The sequence below is a fragment of the Cupressus sempervirens genome, chromosome 2 (assembly GCF_028749045.1).
Source record: "Cupressus sempervirens isolate cs-2001-9-10 chromosome 2, ASM2874904v1, whole genome shotgun sequence".
Taxonomy (NCBI): Eukaryota; Viridiplantae; Streptophyta; class Pinopsida; order Cupressales; family Cupressaceae; genus Cupressus; species Cupressus sempervirens.
Window position 1 is genome coordinate 769988671 of NC_143119.1, and position 17351 is coordinate 770006021.

Here is a 17351-nt window from a genome sequence, read left to right on the forward strand (position 1 = left end):
AAACTAGCTATTTTCTTACAAGATCTTACCTCTGTTGTACTCTTTGGGGTAGGCCATTCATGGATAGCCTGCACTTTCTTTGGGTCCATTTTTAGACCTTTTGTTAAGAGTACAAATAGCAGGTACACCAACTCCTTTACAAAATTGCACTTCTTCAAGTTTATTAATGACTTTTCTTCCCTCAACTTATCAAAAACCTTTTAAATATGAATCAAATGCTCCTTTGATGTCTTACTAAAGATCAAAATATAATCTAGGTGAAAAATGAAAAACTTACCCAAAAACTCCTTCAGTGCCTCATTCATGAGCCGCATGAAAGTGCTCAGTACATTAGTTAGCTCAAAATGCATGACTAACCACTCATACAGTTCTTTGGTGCACATCCTCCATTCTCTGTTCTTCTTTGGTGCTAATATTGTTGGCACAACACATGGACTTAGAGTCTCTTGAATCAACCCCTTCTACAACAACTCATTAAATTGTCTATTCAACTCTTTAATTTTTGCTAGTGTCATTCTATGCACTACCTTGTTTGGAAAATTGGTTTCTGGTACCAAATCTATCTGGTGACTGATATTCCTCATTGGGGGCAATCCATCAGGTACATTATTTGATACAATATTAGAAAACTCTCCCAACATATCTACAACTTCTATAGGCACCTCCTCTACTTCTTCTTTACTATCTTTTGGAATTTAGAAAAAAATATATGCTCACACTTCATACCTTTGAGAAACTCTTTTCCATCAACAAAACATATTCTAGTAAAACTACATACCTTTTCTTCTTTATCCTTCAATAGCTTCAACTTATGCTTCCCGCCATCCTTGGTTAGAGTGTAGATATTTTCTTGCCCATCATGTATAGCATACCTGTCAAACTGCCACGACCTACCTAGCAACATATGACATATGTCCATAGGTGTGATATCAAAAAGTACCTCATCCTAGTAGATTCCAATCATGAACTTCACTGAGCACTACTCATTAACCATGACCTTGTGGTCATCTTGCACCCAAGCAATATGGTATGGACATGGATGTTTCTAACTCTTCCTCTTCATCTTTGGGACCATCAAATCTGTCACCCTATTGTCAGTACTTCCACTATAAATGATAACATCAAAATACTTATCTTCATATCTACACCTTGTGTGAAACAAACTCTTTCTTTGATTAGGTTCACTCTCTCCACTCAGCAGAACTCTCCTATTAACTAGGACTTCTCCTCTTTCAACATCTTTAGAATAAGATGATCTAACATCTTTATCAACATGTACAACTCTGGCCTAGCCTTTTGTTCTTTGATCTATCCTTCCTTGGTACTAAGAACATTCAAATGCTCAATGCCCTTCTTCTCAATAGTGAAAAAATTTCCCATGGAAGCCTCCTCTTCTAGATCCTTGTCCTCTACCTCTTCCTCTCTAATCTCTATTGTTTTGATCATAGAAATGATTGGAATTGTTTCCCCTCTAGTTCTAATTGCTACTTCTAGCCTCATCCTCATTCTTCTAATCATCATTATGACCACCATAAGATCATCTTCCATATATTCCATTGCAACCTCTTCCATTATTCTTGTTGTCGAACTCCTTCCTCAGTTTCTCCTAAACTCTTAGGGAAAACTAGTATGCCTCCTGAATACTATTCATTTGAACCAAACTCAACTCATCTTGAATACGTGGCCTTAACCCATTAAGATAATGGGCCACTTTCTCCTTATCATCTTCTACATGACTGATTCTAATGAGAATTTGATAGAACTCTTTGGTATACTCTTGAACATATTTTTTTTCTTGCTTCAACCCTTGCATTTTCTTTAATAGATCAAGCTCATAATCCATGAAAATTAATTTTCACTTCTATTTAGCTATCATCCAATCTAGTTATTTTTTCCTTTCCCTTTCTATTTCGCTCCAACTAAACCTCCTACCACTAGATCTTTGCATGTCCCTTTAGTTTTGCCTTTGCAAACTTGACCCTAGTAGGATCCTCAATATCTTCATACTTAAAGTACTTCTCTAATTCATTGATCCAATCAATCAACTCCTCTAGGTTTAGATTTCTCAAAAATGTGAGAACCTCAAACGTAGGTCTCTTTCCAATCTTAGAGATGGCCTTAAAAAGCCTCTCTTCCTCTAGGCTTAGAACTGCCTCTACTTCAACATTTTCTTCTTCTTTTTCCTCATCCTCACTTTCATCTCTTATGGGAAGATTTATTCCTCTATGCATTTATTCTTCCAATACTTGTATTTTTCTTTGGAGGGCTCTAAAACCCTCAGGTGTAACACCTACAACTCTTTTGCTATGCTCTCTTCATGGAGGCATTTTTTTGTGCTTTTGTTGAAACCTTAGTGCAAATTGCCTAACAATTGATGATCTGTCTACATGCTCAGCCAAAACCACAGTCTTGGTACGACCTGCCTCACAATTGGTGATTTTTCCACACACTCAAGAACTCTAGCTCTAATACCACTTGATGAAGGGTGCTCCCCTTAATACTATAACACATATTAGAAACAAAGAAACAACATAAAATGCAAGAATAAAACATTGACTACTTATTATTGCCGCAAATATGGAATTATAAAATTCATAGGTACAATATGCTAACTCACATGGGCACCTTTGTTACAATAATCTACAAGACTAAGCTACAAACTAATACTCAAAGCTTTTATAGACAATGTTTGTGCCTTTCTTAAATAGGAAATTTTATGTTACCCAGGAAAGTTATAGACATTCAAACTTAATACCCAGGGCTGATAGACCCTAACAATACATATAGAGTCAACCAAATACATCTTTGAAAATTATTTTAAATATTTTGGGTAGCTCAAATTTGAAAGGCCATAACTCTCAAACCATTGCTTTGATTTTCTATTATAACAACTTTTCAAAAATGCCAACTCTTGATCTACAAGCTAGAAACTACACAAGTGCCTTTCATCTAGTTTTTGGACATAATCCTTGCACTCTAATGCCTTCAATGGTGAGCCTAAAGATTTTTCTCCTAAAATTTTCCCTAAAAATCTGCAATAACTTATCTAATACTTAAGCTAGATAAATGAGATTTTTATGGTATCCTTATAATTCTAAAATGAACCCTCATGTAGAAAATGAGAAGATTTTGAGCTCATATGAAAAACTTACTAAAAATACTAAGTTCCTAGAAATAGCAGCCCCCTGTCTACTAGTCCTTATTAAAATAGAAAAGACTAAAAAAAAAAATATTTTTGGTTGATGCAAGATTTCTCTTAAAGCCAAGATGATCCTGCATCAATTGGACCCTAGGGAAATTGAATATCTTAGTGATTTTGTGGAGGAAAGGATCTCAAAGAAGATTAGAGTAGAATTCAGATCTAAGATTGCATTGATGAAGAGTGACATGATTGCTGAAATTGTGAGTGCTTTAGGTGGTGTACCTAGGCATAGGGGTACTGAAGATGGCTATGAGGAAGTTGTTGAAGACTTTGAAGTTACTAGATCTAATGATGAGGATAGAACTAGTCGTGTGGAGAGACCTATTGGAACTAGGGCTGGTCATTTTGTTTGACTTCGATCTCAATTGTGGAGGTTTCTAATTTATTAGGTACTTTGACTCCTGAAGACCTGATTGATTAGATTGGTGAATTGCATGACTACTTTGAGCTAGAGGATATTGAGGATCCTCTTAGAGTGAGTTTGGCACAAACTAAGTTGAAAGTACATACTACCCTTTGGTAGAAGAATTGCAAAGAGACAAAGAAGAAGGTGAAATGAAGATCACTAGATGGAGATTGATTTTGACTAAATTGAAGGCTAAGTTCATTCCTACTGATTATGAATTCAAGTTATTAAAGAGATTCCATGATTTGAAGCAGAAATATATGACTATGAAACATTATACTGAGGAGTTCTACAAGTTGACTATTCAATCTAGGCATAGATAATTGTTAAAGGAAAAGGTAGCTTGGTACATTAATGGTTTAAGATTCAATATTTAGGATGAGGTTGGTATGTTGAATGTTTCTTTAGTTGAGGATTCTTATCAATATTCTCTGAAGGTACAAGATAAGTTGAAGATGAAAAGTCAAGGTAATGTTAGGGGGAAGGAGAAGTAGGATAGCTCAGTTAAGGCTAAACTAAGTGCAAAAGGTGAATCAAAACTTGTTGATCAGAAGATAATCAAGGTTGATGATGCGTAGAAGACATGACAATGATGTGGTTAAGCCCACTCATCATAATATTGCATGTATGGAAAGATATTCAAGTTGCAAGGTGGAAGATTAATGTTATTGCTAAGTGTAACATGTTCTTAATGAGGTCCTATAATGGTTAATTGAGAAGGTGTAACAACTAACTTAGAGAATTATTTTAGGGACTGGGTAGAAAGGAAGGACATTTTCCTTTATCAAGTATGATATGGAGAAATAATTTGTAAGCAACACAAGAGTGGAATGTGAAGTTGAGCAGAGAAAAACAAAAGTGAAGGAAATTTCATTGCCAAAATTTTATTGTGCAATCTAAGGTTTGATATTTGGATCTAAGGTTTGTGACCTAGTCTACAAGGTCTAACAAATATTGGTTTGGTTGAAAGAATAGATTAAAGAGGAACTTAATAGTAAATTACTTGTTTGAGTAGTGAGCTCTTCTTGTAATTGAAATTGCATGTTTGGGCAATGGACTCTTTTTGCACTTCTAATAGGGTTGGAATTTCCTAACAAAGATTTGAAGTCTCCTAATAAGGACTCTATGTACTAAATGTTGTAATAAACTCCTAACAAGGCCCTTCCTCTAAAAAGGAATATTTATATAGTACATCATCTTGTGGGCATCATTCCCACCAAGGTTTTCCCTCTGATCAAGGGTTTCCCTAATTAACATATTTGTTGTAATTGTCTACGTGCATCTTGTTATTGTTGTTATTTACCTTGGTTTAATCGATAAGATTGTTTAAGGATAATAAATGTTTTAGTTATTAGATAATTGATTCAACCCGCTCCCCCCCCCTCCCCCCAATTTTCAATTATCTTGGTGGGCTAATGTTTCTAATAGACCTAAGGGTACAAGTGTGAATTCTTCTTGGTGTTCTTATCTAGCTATGGATCTAGACTAGCTAGGATTGGGATTGTAAGTTGGATCTTGTGGGATCTTGCAGAACTGATATTGTAATTGTTGTTTGTATTTGACCCTAACCTAGAAGGCCTTATAGCCAAGCATATTGCATGTAATTAGTTATTTTATGAATAAAGAGTTGTGATTTGGTATCAGATCTTGTATCTTCTATTGTGTTTCCATTGTGTGGTTATTTGTTGGGGTCTAGGACATCTCCTTTGGGGATTCTCCTACCTTGCACTTCATTAGAATAAAAAATAAGAAGAGGCAAAGGTTTTGATCTAAGAATATGGAAAATTATATTATCAGACTAGAAGAATGAATAAAATTTAAAATTGATCAATCCTTATAGAAGGATATTGTAAAACCTAAAAGGGAAACCCTAAGAGGTAAATGATATTTAATAATTACTATTTAATTATTAAATTGAAGCACAAGTGCACAAAGGGAAATCTTAAGAAGAGAGTAAAGGTAATTTAATAAATTATATTAGATGAACACTTTACTCTAACACACCCCCACCCCCATAAGATGAGAAATAATGAAGGAAAAAGAAAGGAAACAACAATGTTGAAGGCAAACTTGGGTCCCGACAACAAGATCTGATGAGGTACCCAATTAGAATCAAATCTCTATGAAATAGAGAAATAAGGAAAACCATGTGGGAAAAATATTCCAAAAAGATATAGCAAGAAAAGAAGGAAGGAAGGACTCATTGTTGAGACCCCCCAAGGACAACTTCCTTCACCCCAAGCATAGAATGTAGCTGAAGATACTATGGGGAAGCAAAAGGTTTAGTGAAGATGTCTGCAACCTACTCAATAGTGGGAATGTACTCCAAGGTCAAAGAGCAATCCTAAATCAAATTCCTAATGAAGTGCATGTGAAGCTCAATGTGCTTGGTCTACTGATGTTTAGTTTGGTTGCAAAAAATTTGTATAACACTCTAATTGTTAGACCAAAGAAAGGTGGGGCTATCAGGAGGAAATCCAAACTCTATCATTAACTATTGAAGCCATAAAACCTCCTGACTAGCTAGCATAGCTGCCCTGTACTCTATCTTTGTAGATGATAATATGTGAGCATGTTTCTTCTTGAATGACCATGTGATAGGAATAGAACCAAGATAGAAAAAAATTACATTTTTAGACTTGTGATGATCAATATCACTAGCCCAATCTGAGTCTATGTAGAGAATAAGGTGAGGATCTCGTAATATGAATTTCATAATGTGTAGTGCCCTGAATGTACCTCAATATAAATTTGGAATCTTTCTAGTGACTCTCATGTTGATAATGTGAGAATTTATAAAAATTTCCAACCACAAAAGAAATATCAAGATGTGTGTGTGTTATGTACAAAAAACTACCCACAAGTTGTTTGTATAAAGAGGAATCCACTAGAGGAGTAGTGCAAGTGGTACCAAAAACTACACCCAACTAAAAAGAAGTGGGAGAAGGCTTGCAATCAAGCACGTTAAATCTCTAAAGCATATTAAGATCATATTTCTATTGGATTATGGCTATCGCATCTGAAGACTAAACATCATGTAGGCCCAAAAAATAGTGCAATAGTCCAAGGTCTATCATCTCAAACTTCTCTCTCAAAGCTCACTAAACACTTTGTATCATGGAGGATGAGCTACCTATAATGATGAGATCATCTACATAAAGCACACACATCAATAAGTTAGTCTTATGACATTGAATGTAAATTATAGGATCAGAACGACACTGAGTGTCTTGTGAATAAAGTAAGAAGGAATCCATCTTCTCATACCAAGCCCAAGGAGCTTATTTGAGACCATATAAAGACCTCTAAAGCCTGCATACCAAAGAAGAGTCTTGCAAAAAACTATGAGGTTCCCCCATATAGATCTCTTCATGGAGGTCTCCATGCAAAAAACCACTCTTCACATCCATCTAAAAAATTATCCATCCCTATGAAACTGCAAGAGAGAGTACAAGGTGAATAGAGCCCATCTTGGTAATAGGAGCAAAGGTCTCAAAGTAATAAATACCCTCAACCTATGAAAAGGCCCTTGCAATAAGACATGCCTTATACCTATCAATAGAACCATTTGCAACATACTTTGTATGGTACACCCACTGGCACCAAACCAACTTTCTTCTTTTTAGAAGATGAAAAAGATCTCATGTGTGGTTCTTCATCAAAGAAGAGTACTCCTCATCCATAGCCATATCCCACTCTAAGTGTCTTGTCACCTGTAAAAAACTTTGTGGATCATCTAAAATGGCATGACTCAATAGTCCAGTACTAGAAGTCTAAGCACAAGTGTGATGATAATCTAAAGGATCAACTACCATAGGTCCTACTACATCAACAATATCACAAGCCCACTTGACCACTCACTAAACAACTAGTGGAGGTGGTGAAGGGGGATCAATATCAAGATCTTGCTCAAAGGATGCATAATCATGTAGAGGAGTAGTGGTTTAGGAGCACCTAAAGTACAAGAACACAAGGAGGTTAAGATTCCTTATATTAGATATTAAATTTTTTTTAAGCCATTTATAATGTATTTGAGTCCATAAGTTGAAATTTAAAGGCTAGAGAAGCCATTTGTAATAAGTTGTCAAAATTGTGCATGGAGGTCTTAGAGTGGTCAAGAAGGTAAAAATATAAAAGAATTACTTATAAAGGCTAAAACATGTAAAATGTATATTTAAGTCCATTTTAGGGTGATTAAATTTTACATGCAAAGATTTGTCAATTTTAGAGTTAAACTTGTAAAAGTTGTAATGCAAAATGCATAAAAGGCATAGAATGTTGCCTAAAATACATAATGGTTAAAAGAATGTAAGGATATGGTTTCAAAGGTGGTTTGGAGGTTATAACCAACCAAAACCACTATAGAAATTGATTTATGGTCAAACCAAATCATGACTAGAAGGAAAGACATACATTTGAAATCAATTTGGAGTAATTCTAAGTTGTTATTTTGATTAGTTTTTCATTTTTTGTGGTGTTTCCAGGTATTGTATGGCTATGTACTACCTAGAAACCATGTATAATCTATATATTTTAATATTTTAGTGAATAAACTTTTCTTTGTCTTTGGTTTGGGTTTATTTTTGGGAGAAATGAATAAGTTATGAGTATTTTGGTAAAAGTTGTTATTTGTAGATCTGAGGATATCCAACTAGTTAGTTTGAAACATTTGGTACAAACACATTTGAATGAATCATAACATATAGTTATACTCAATGGAAATATATGTGAACTAGTTTTATTTTCCCATTGGTTTGAGTTGTTTTTATGAAAATTTGTGAAAGTTATGATAAGTTTGGTGAAAACTATCATTTAAAGATATTCATTGAAGTTATAGTCAAAGATTTGTTCTTGTAGAATGCTTTATGCATTGGAAAAATTAATGGTTTATAGATTTGGAAACTAAACTGACAAATGATAAATTTTAAATTGGGTTGGTTTAATTTAGATTTTTTTTGAGAAATAAAACAGATGCCCTAAGCAAGGTTTTGGGTTTTACTTCTGGTTTTTGATAGTAACATTTGGTCTTGATATAGATATCATAACTTGTAATTGGGTTTTTGGATTGGGCTCAAATTTGGATATGATTTATAAGGACTAATTTTAAATAATTCTTCCAAAGTGTTTGGCAAGAAAGTTTTTTGAAAAAACTTTATGAATAATGGAATCAAATATAGAAATCAGGATATGCAAATTAAGAAAGGTTGATGTTTTTGTGTTGAAAAGTGTTATGTTTTAGCTCACGAGATGCCTCTAAGAATGGAATTTATTTAATGGATGTTGAAGGGACTAGTATATATCCCACTTGTTGATTTCTTTATAAGGATTCTCTACATCAAACTTTGATTTTTCCTCTATGTTGAATGTTTAATGTCATTGATATGTAGATTTGGGTTTGTTCTAAATCCTATTTACATCCAATTGTTATCAGAGCTGAGAAAAAAAATTGTGTTGGTAAAGTTTGTAGATTATTATTATTTTGGTTGTAGGATTCCTATCCATCAAATTTTCAGTAAGAAATTTTATGAAGGTGTGTGTGTGGAGGACCTAAGAAGTGGTCTTAATATTGTCCCCATCAAAACAAAGCTGGGTAGAAGGTGCAAAGAGAGAAACCACTAAGAGAGAGTGGTAGTGCATCTTCTAGGTTCTTGAATGGGTAAGATGGTAGTATATGGGTAGTTTAATAGTAGAAAGAGGATTGGTGGATTTTTGGAGCCTTTTTTTAAAATCCATTTGGACTCTATTCATGAGATTTAGTTGCAAGATAGAGTGCATAGTAGAAGCATGGGGCAAAGTTTGTTTGCAGATTACTAGCACACGCATTTCCAAGTGACATGGATTTTTTTCAAAGTCAGAAGTATGGTGTAGGACCAACTAGTACAAGAACACAAGGAGGTTAAGATTCCTTATGTTAGATATTAATTTTTTTAAAGCTATTTATAATGTATTTCAGTCCATAAGTTGAAATGTAAATGAAAATAGAAGCCATTTGTAATAAGTTGTCAAAATTGTGCATGGAGGTCTTAAAGTGGCCAAGAAGGTAAAAATATGGAATAATGAATTATAAAGGATAAAATTGGAGTGAAAATTCTATTTAAGTCCATTTTAGGGAGATTCAAGTGTCCATGCAAAGATTTGTCAATTTTAGAGTTAAATTTGTAAAAGTTGTAATGCAAAATGCATACAAGGCATAAAATGTTGCCTAAAATGCATAATGTAAGGAGATGGTTTCAAAGGTTTTTTTTAAGTTATAACCAATCAAAACCACTATAAAAAATTATGTATGGTTGAACCAAAGCATGAATGGAAAGAAAGAGATACATTTGAAATCAATTTGGAGTAATTCTAAGTTGTTATTTTGATTAGTTTTTCAGTTTTTGTGCTCACTCTAGCTCTTGTACAGCCATGTATAGTCTCTAAACAATGTGTAATCTTTATATTTTGATATTTTAGTGAATAACCTTTTATTTGGCTTTGGTTTGGGTTTATTCATGCAGAAATGAATAAGTTATGAGCATTTTGGTAAAAGTTGTTATTTGTACATATGAGGATATCCGAATATAGTCATATTGAAATATATAATTATACTCAAACAAATCAAAACATATAAGTATTCAATAGAAATATATGTCAACTAAATTTATTTTCCCATTCATTTGAGACATGTTGATAAAAATGTGTGAAAGTTATGATAAGTTTGGTGAAAACTATCTTTTAAAGATATTCATTGCAGTTACAGTCAAAGAGTTATTCTTGTAGAATAATTTATGCATTGGAAAAATTAATGGCTTATAGATTTGGAAACTAGACTCACAAGTGGTCAATTTGAAATTGGTTTAGTTTCATTTAAATTTGTTTTGACAAAGATATGCAATGCCCTAGGTAGGGTTGTGGGTTTTACTTTTGGTTTTTGATAGTAACATTGGGTCTCGATACAAAGATCATAATTTGTAATTGGGTTGTTAGATTTTCTCATATTTGGATATGATTTAGAAGGAATAATTTTAAATAATTCCTCTAAAGGGTTTGGAAAGAAAGTTTTGGGAACAAATATTATGAATAATGGAATCAAATATAGAAATAAGGATATGCAAATTGAGAAAGGCCAAAAATTTTGTGTTGAAAAGTGGTATGTTTTGACTCACTAGATGCCTCTAAGAAGGGATTTTATTAAATGGATGTTGAAGGGATCAGTATATATCCTACTTGTTTATTGTTTTAAGGATTCTTTGCATCAATATTTGACTTTTCCAATATGTTGAATGTTTAATGTCAATGATATGTAGATTTGGGTTTGTTCGAAATCCTATTTATGTCAAGTAGAAGAAGTATTGGGTAGTGAGGGAGAAGTTGGTGATGGAGACTGCATCTAAGGATAATTCTCATCAAATTGGACATCTTACCAAAATAAGACATCTCTAGAATCAAGATCAAACAACCTATATGCCTTCACATCCTCATGTTGAGAATAGATTGATACAAGTATGAGAATGTATTTCAATTATTGTTTTGTCACTAATGTCAAACCTACTACTTTCTTGTAAGATAACTACTTAGTTTATTTGAGTACTATCATTTGTTTTATTAATGAGGAAGTTTTGATCAAATGAGATAACAAAATCCCCTAGAGAAAAGGTTGAGTTATGGTATGAAAAAGGAGTACAAAGATCAGTTAAGACAATGATGTTATAGTGAATTGATTATCTACTAAAGGTTACAAAGGTTGGATACACTATCTAAGTCTAGAAGAACAAGTAAGAAGAATTGTGACTTCCAAGCTTGACTGAGTGGATAGCAAGTGCTGAGAAAACTTAGTGCAAGCCGAGCAAAAATTTAGTTGGAGCTAAACAAAGTGAAAGTTCAGTGTATGTCAAGTGATATAGTGTAAGCCAAGTAAAGTTTAGTTGATGTTGAGCACCAGTAAACTTTAGTTTTGTTGAGTAATCTAGTTGAAGATGAGTGAAAGAGCAGTATGGAAGCCAAGTGACAACATATTGATGTCGAGTGCCAATATTCATGTTAAATCTTATATTTGATGAATCTAAGATGACTATTTTGATTTCTTGAATTTTGTGAAGCATGTGGAAGATAACTATGATGAATTAGTGGCACAAAATTTATGGTAAAGCATTTTGAGGTGAATTCAAAGAGGATTGAAGAAGTAGTTTCTAGAGGGACTCAAATGAAAAGATGTGTAGATTCATTGAATCCTACATAATCCTACCTAACCCTAAAATGGATGATAGAGGATGAATGCAAAAATATCTTAATTTTCTATTTATAGAGATGTTTGGTTAGAAGCAAGGTTCGTCAATGTTCAAGAATCTAAGTTAGACAAGAGGTCTACGGTATTGCTTCATTCATAGACTAAACAGAAGAGACTGTTATTGGTAAGAAAAGAAAGAAGGCTCAAGAGTATGAATGCTTGAAGGGTGAACAAGCTATTAGAGTTGAAGTGTGTGAAAGCAAAAAAGAATGGAGGACTAAAACAAAGGTCAATAATCTGCAAGTGAGTTGTAATTTGTTATCAAATCAAGCCTCGCTATTACTTTCTAACCATTGTACCGATTTAGGTAAATCCCTTGGATTAGGGTTGACCTAACATTCATTTGTAAATCCTTTAACCAGGTGACATTCCAAGTGAATGATCTAAATTCCTCTAAGCAGGCTCACTCCTAAAAGGGTGATTGAAATCCTCCATCCAGGTCACATTGAACAATGTGTATTGTAACCTTTAACAGGGTTGGCCTTTCACAAGGCATCACTTCAAAAGAGTGAGAATGAGTAGCATGTTATTGGTGGTTTTTCCAAAATTAGGTTTTTTAATGTAAAATCATTGTGTCAAATATGTTATTGAATATGTTATGTTTCATGCTTACATTTCTACAAAGTTGATTTGATAGTAACCTACAAAGTTTAAGTGATTGTATGATCTAATGGATGCATGCATGAATATGTTTTATGGATATGGGTTTACTAAGCTATGAAATTTTTTATTTGTACATCTAGACCTTGGATAATTAATTCCTCCCCCCTCCCCCACCCAACCATAGTTATTTTTAAAGAATTCCAAAAATTGGTATTAGAGCCATCTACTTAAGAGAACTAGTTTGAAGGTACTAGGAGAAAAATATTAAGATGTCAAAAAGAGAGGTACCCAAGCTTAATAGGGACAACTTTTCTACATGAAAAAGTTTGATGAAGCTACACCTAGGAGGTCTTGGAGACCATATACAATTTATCATCACCAATGAGCATGTTGACCTTGCTAGAGCCCTAACTACTAAAGATCTGAAAAAGAAGAAATAACACAAGAAATGTTGGAGATTGCCTCTGCCCTAAGTTATGTTGAATTCAGTGACATGAATGGTTGTGATAGTGCAAAGAAGATGTCAGATACTCTTCACATCATCTATGGAGGAGATGCAAATGTTTTGAGAGCCAAATCTAAAAGTCTTAGAGGTAAGTTCGATGATATGAGAATGCAATAAGGTGAGAATGTTGCTCAATATTGCTCTAGGATAAAAGATGTCGTTAATGCTATAAGAGGATCTACTAGTAAGATAGATGATGAGACTATATTAAGAAAATTTTTGAGAACAATATTTTCCATCTATGCTATTAGAGTTTCTGCAATACAAGAACTGAGATGTATACTAGATTCTAATCTGACTCTTGAAGATCTAGTAAGTAAGTTCACTACTTTTGAGCTATCTAATTTTGACAACATCAAATCTGACAATGTTGAATTTTCTTTTAAAGCTAAATTGTCATTGAAGGAACCTAATGAGAAGAAGAAGAAAAAAGTAAAATAAGTTTCTAGTGATATGATATAGATGAGGAGGATGTAGAACAACTTGAAGCACTACTAGCAAGGAGATTTCATAGAGGTAAAAGAAAACTCAGAGGTAAGTTACCTATCATGTGTTTTAATTGCAATGAGGTTGGTCATATTGCTACTAGATGTATAGAGAAGAAGAATAATAGAGGTGGAGACAAATATAGAAGTATAAGAGATGAAGACAACAAAGATTACAAAGACAAAGGCAATAAGTCTTGCTACATTGTAGAAGAGGAAACCAAAGATGGATATGATAATCATGATGATGAAGTGGTGTATGTTGTGATGAATGGTGATTTTGAAGAGGATGGGGAAATTGCATTAGTTTCTTGTGTGAATAAGAATGATAGATGAATCATTGATAGTGGGTGTTCACATCACATGACTGGAGATAAAAGTAAGTTTATTACCTCAAATTATTATAATTTAAATAGTGTAAGGTTTGGTAATGATGCACCCTATCTAATAAAAGGAAAAGGTTCTATTAAATTCACAAAAAAGGTTTTGTGTGATAATGGTTATTATGCTAAAGGACTTAACTATAATTTTTTGAGTGTGTCACAAATGAATAGTTTAGGTTGCAAGGTTGAGTTTGAGAACAAGATAGCTAAGATATATGATATTGATGGAAAACTAATAGGAAAAGGTGATCAAACTAGAGGTAATCTATTCTACCTTGATATAGATGATGCTACTTATCTAGTTGTAGAATTTTATGATGTTTGGTTATGGCACAAGAGGTTATGTCATGTTAACTTTGATAACTTGGTTAGTATCAATAACATGAGAAGAGTTAGAAGTTTTACTAAGTGATAAGTACATTATGCTATTTTTTGTTGATTATTCTAGGATGATGACAGTTATGTTTCTGGAACATAAATCTGATTCTTTCTAAATGTGTAAGTGACATTTAGCAAGTGTTGATAAGGAAATAGGTAAAAGCTAAAATGTTTGAGATCTGACAGAGGAGGAGAATTTAGATCAAATGAGTTTCAAATGTTAGAGGAATCAAAAGACAAACATCTGCCCCTAGGACCCCTCCAAAAAATGGAATTGTTGAAAGAAAGAATAGATTTGTTATGGACTATTATAGGTCACTCATGATGGAGAAGAATTCTGCTTTGAAATACTAGAGAGATGTTGTAAGTACAACTTTCTATACCTTGAACATTGTGCAAGTTAAGAAAGGTACTCATTCAACACCTTTTGAACTATGGTATGGATACTCACCCAATGTAAAATATTTTAAGGTATTTGGAAGCAAGTCTTATATTCTCAACGATTTCAAGAATGGTAAATTAGATGGAAAAAGTGAGGAAGGTATATTCCTTGGCTATTCCATAAGAAGTAAAGCTTATAAATGTTTAAATAGTAATACTAACAAAGTTGTGGAAAGTGCAAATGTGAAATTTGATGAATATACAGAAGTACATGAGGCTGAACCTTTGAAGGAACTAGAGGAATACAAATATTTTGTATACTTTTATGAAGGTATGCATATTGATGAAGATGATGTAAATCAAGTTATAAATCAACAACAAGTCTTAGTGACTGTTGAGTCACATACAATGAATGTTGAGTTGCATTCAAGAATCAAGCTATAATTAGGTGTTGAATTGCAAGATGAAGGTGAGGCACATTGTGATTATGAGATTAGTGTACATGAAAGAGATGTTAAATTACATGATAGAGAAGTACATAGTGATTCAGAAGTTGATAGATGTATTGAAGAAAATAGTGCAGAACCAAGATTGTCAAAGTATGTCAAAAGGCATCACCTTGCTGCACAAATTATTGGAGATAAAGATACAAGACCAATGAAAAGAAAAAACATAAAGAGTGATACATGTTTGCATAGCATGCATGAACCTAAAGCAATAAAATATTCCTTAGAACCTATGGATTGGAGTAAAGCCATGAAAGAAGAGATTGAATGATCGAGAAGAACAAGACATGGACTCTAGTTCCTAGACTAGAAGATAAAAATGTGATTGGTACCAAGTGGGTGTATAGAAACAAGTTAGATGAAAATGGTAAAGTATAAGGAATAAGGCAAGATTAGTTTGCAAGGGGTATGCACAAGAAGAAGGTATAGACTATGGAGAAACATTTACTCCTGTTGCAAAATTGGAAGGAGTAAGAACTCTGCTTGCTTACTTTCAATACAAAGGTTTCAAAGTTTATCAAATGGATCTTAAATTTGTATTTCTGAATGGCAGATTGGAAGAAGAAGTCTATATAGAACAACGAAAAGGATTTTTTTATTTTAACAACAAAAACATGGTATGTAGACTACACAAAGCTTTATATGGTTTGAGGTAAGCACCAAGAGCATGGTATGAAAGGCTTCACAATTATCTTGTTAAGATTACATTTGAGAGGATTGATGATAACAACAATTTTTACTTAAAGATAGAAAAAAGGTAAAGGTATTTTACTATCTCAATTTTTTGTTGATGATATCACATTTGGAGGTCAAGATACTTTATGTAAGGCCTTTACAAATGAAATGAAGAAAAAAATTGAGATGTCTATGTTTAGAGAGATCAAGTTCTCTTTGGGTTTGCAAGTACATAAGATGAAATATGGTATATACATGACTTAGTCTAAACATGTAAAATAGATATTTAAAAATTTTGGATTGGAAGATTCCAAGCTAGTAAGCACACCTATGGTGATAGGACACAAATTGTCAAAGAATGATGATTTAGCTTAGGTGAATCAAACATTGTATAGGTCTATGATTGGAAAACTCCAATATGTAGTACATAGCAGACCTAATAATGCATTATCTATTGGAATAGTTGTAAGATTCTCTACTAATCCTTGGGAGAATCACTTGATGGTTGTTAAGATAATAATGAGATATCTAAAAGGAAAAAAGGACTATGGTCTATACTACAAGAAAAATGAGAAGTTTGAGTTGAGAACCTACATTGATACTAGTTGGGATGGAAATATTGATGACATAAAAAAGACTAGTGGAGGAGCATTTTTCTTAGGAAAAATCCTAGTTACATGGACTAGCAAGAAATAAAACTACATATCTCAATCTACTACTAAAACTAAATGTATTGCTACTATAGTAAATTGTACAAACATTGTTGGATCAAATAACTACTCAAAGGTATGATGAGGAAATCATTGAACTTGTGATACTTTATAGTGATAATACAAGTGCTATAAATATATCAAAGAACCTTATGATGAATACAAAGACTAAACACATTGCAATCAAGTATCATTACTTGAGAGAGTTAATTAAAGACAAAGAGGTGAAGATGGAATATATTAATACAAAATAGTAGATAGTTGATATCTTCACAAATGCATTACCTAAGGATGCTCATGACTATCTAAGAGGTAAACTAGGGTGATACCCCTGTCCAAGGATATATAAGAAGCATAAGTAGCACCCTGCATCAACTGAGATGACTAACATATGTTGCAAATTGATGTAGTGGATCTTACTTTAGGAGATCCCTAACATAATCAAAGAGTTGGAGCTGTAGATCAATCACAAGCTAGGTGACATAGGGAGAAACTGGAATTTTTCATATCTACATGTTGAGATGACAAGTCTTTGGAATTGTTGTCAAAGAGGAAAATATAGAGTTCTAAAAAAAAAGGGAGAAATAAAGAATACCAAACATAGTGAGAACAAGGAAGAAACATGGAATATCTACTCAAGGGGAGATAGTGTATCTAATGATTTTCCAAAGGAAGAGAAATGATTAAAAAGACATATATCTACCTAGTGAGAGGGAGATAGTGTTGAGGTAGATATGAGAACAAAATAGACAAAGATATTAGAAACACAAAAGTGATCAAGAGGGAGTCATAAGGATGAGTTGAAAACATATTGATACAAGTATGAGAATGTATTTCAATCATCATGTTGT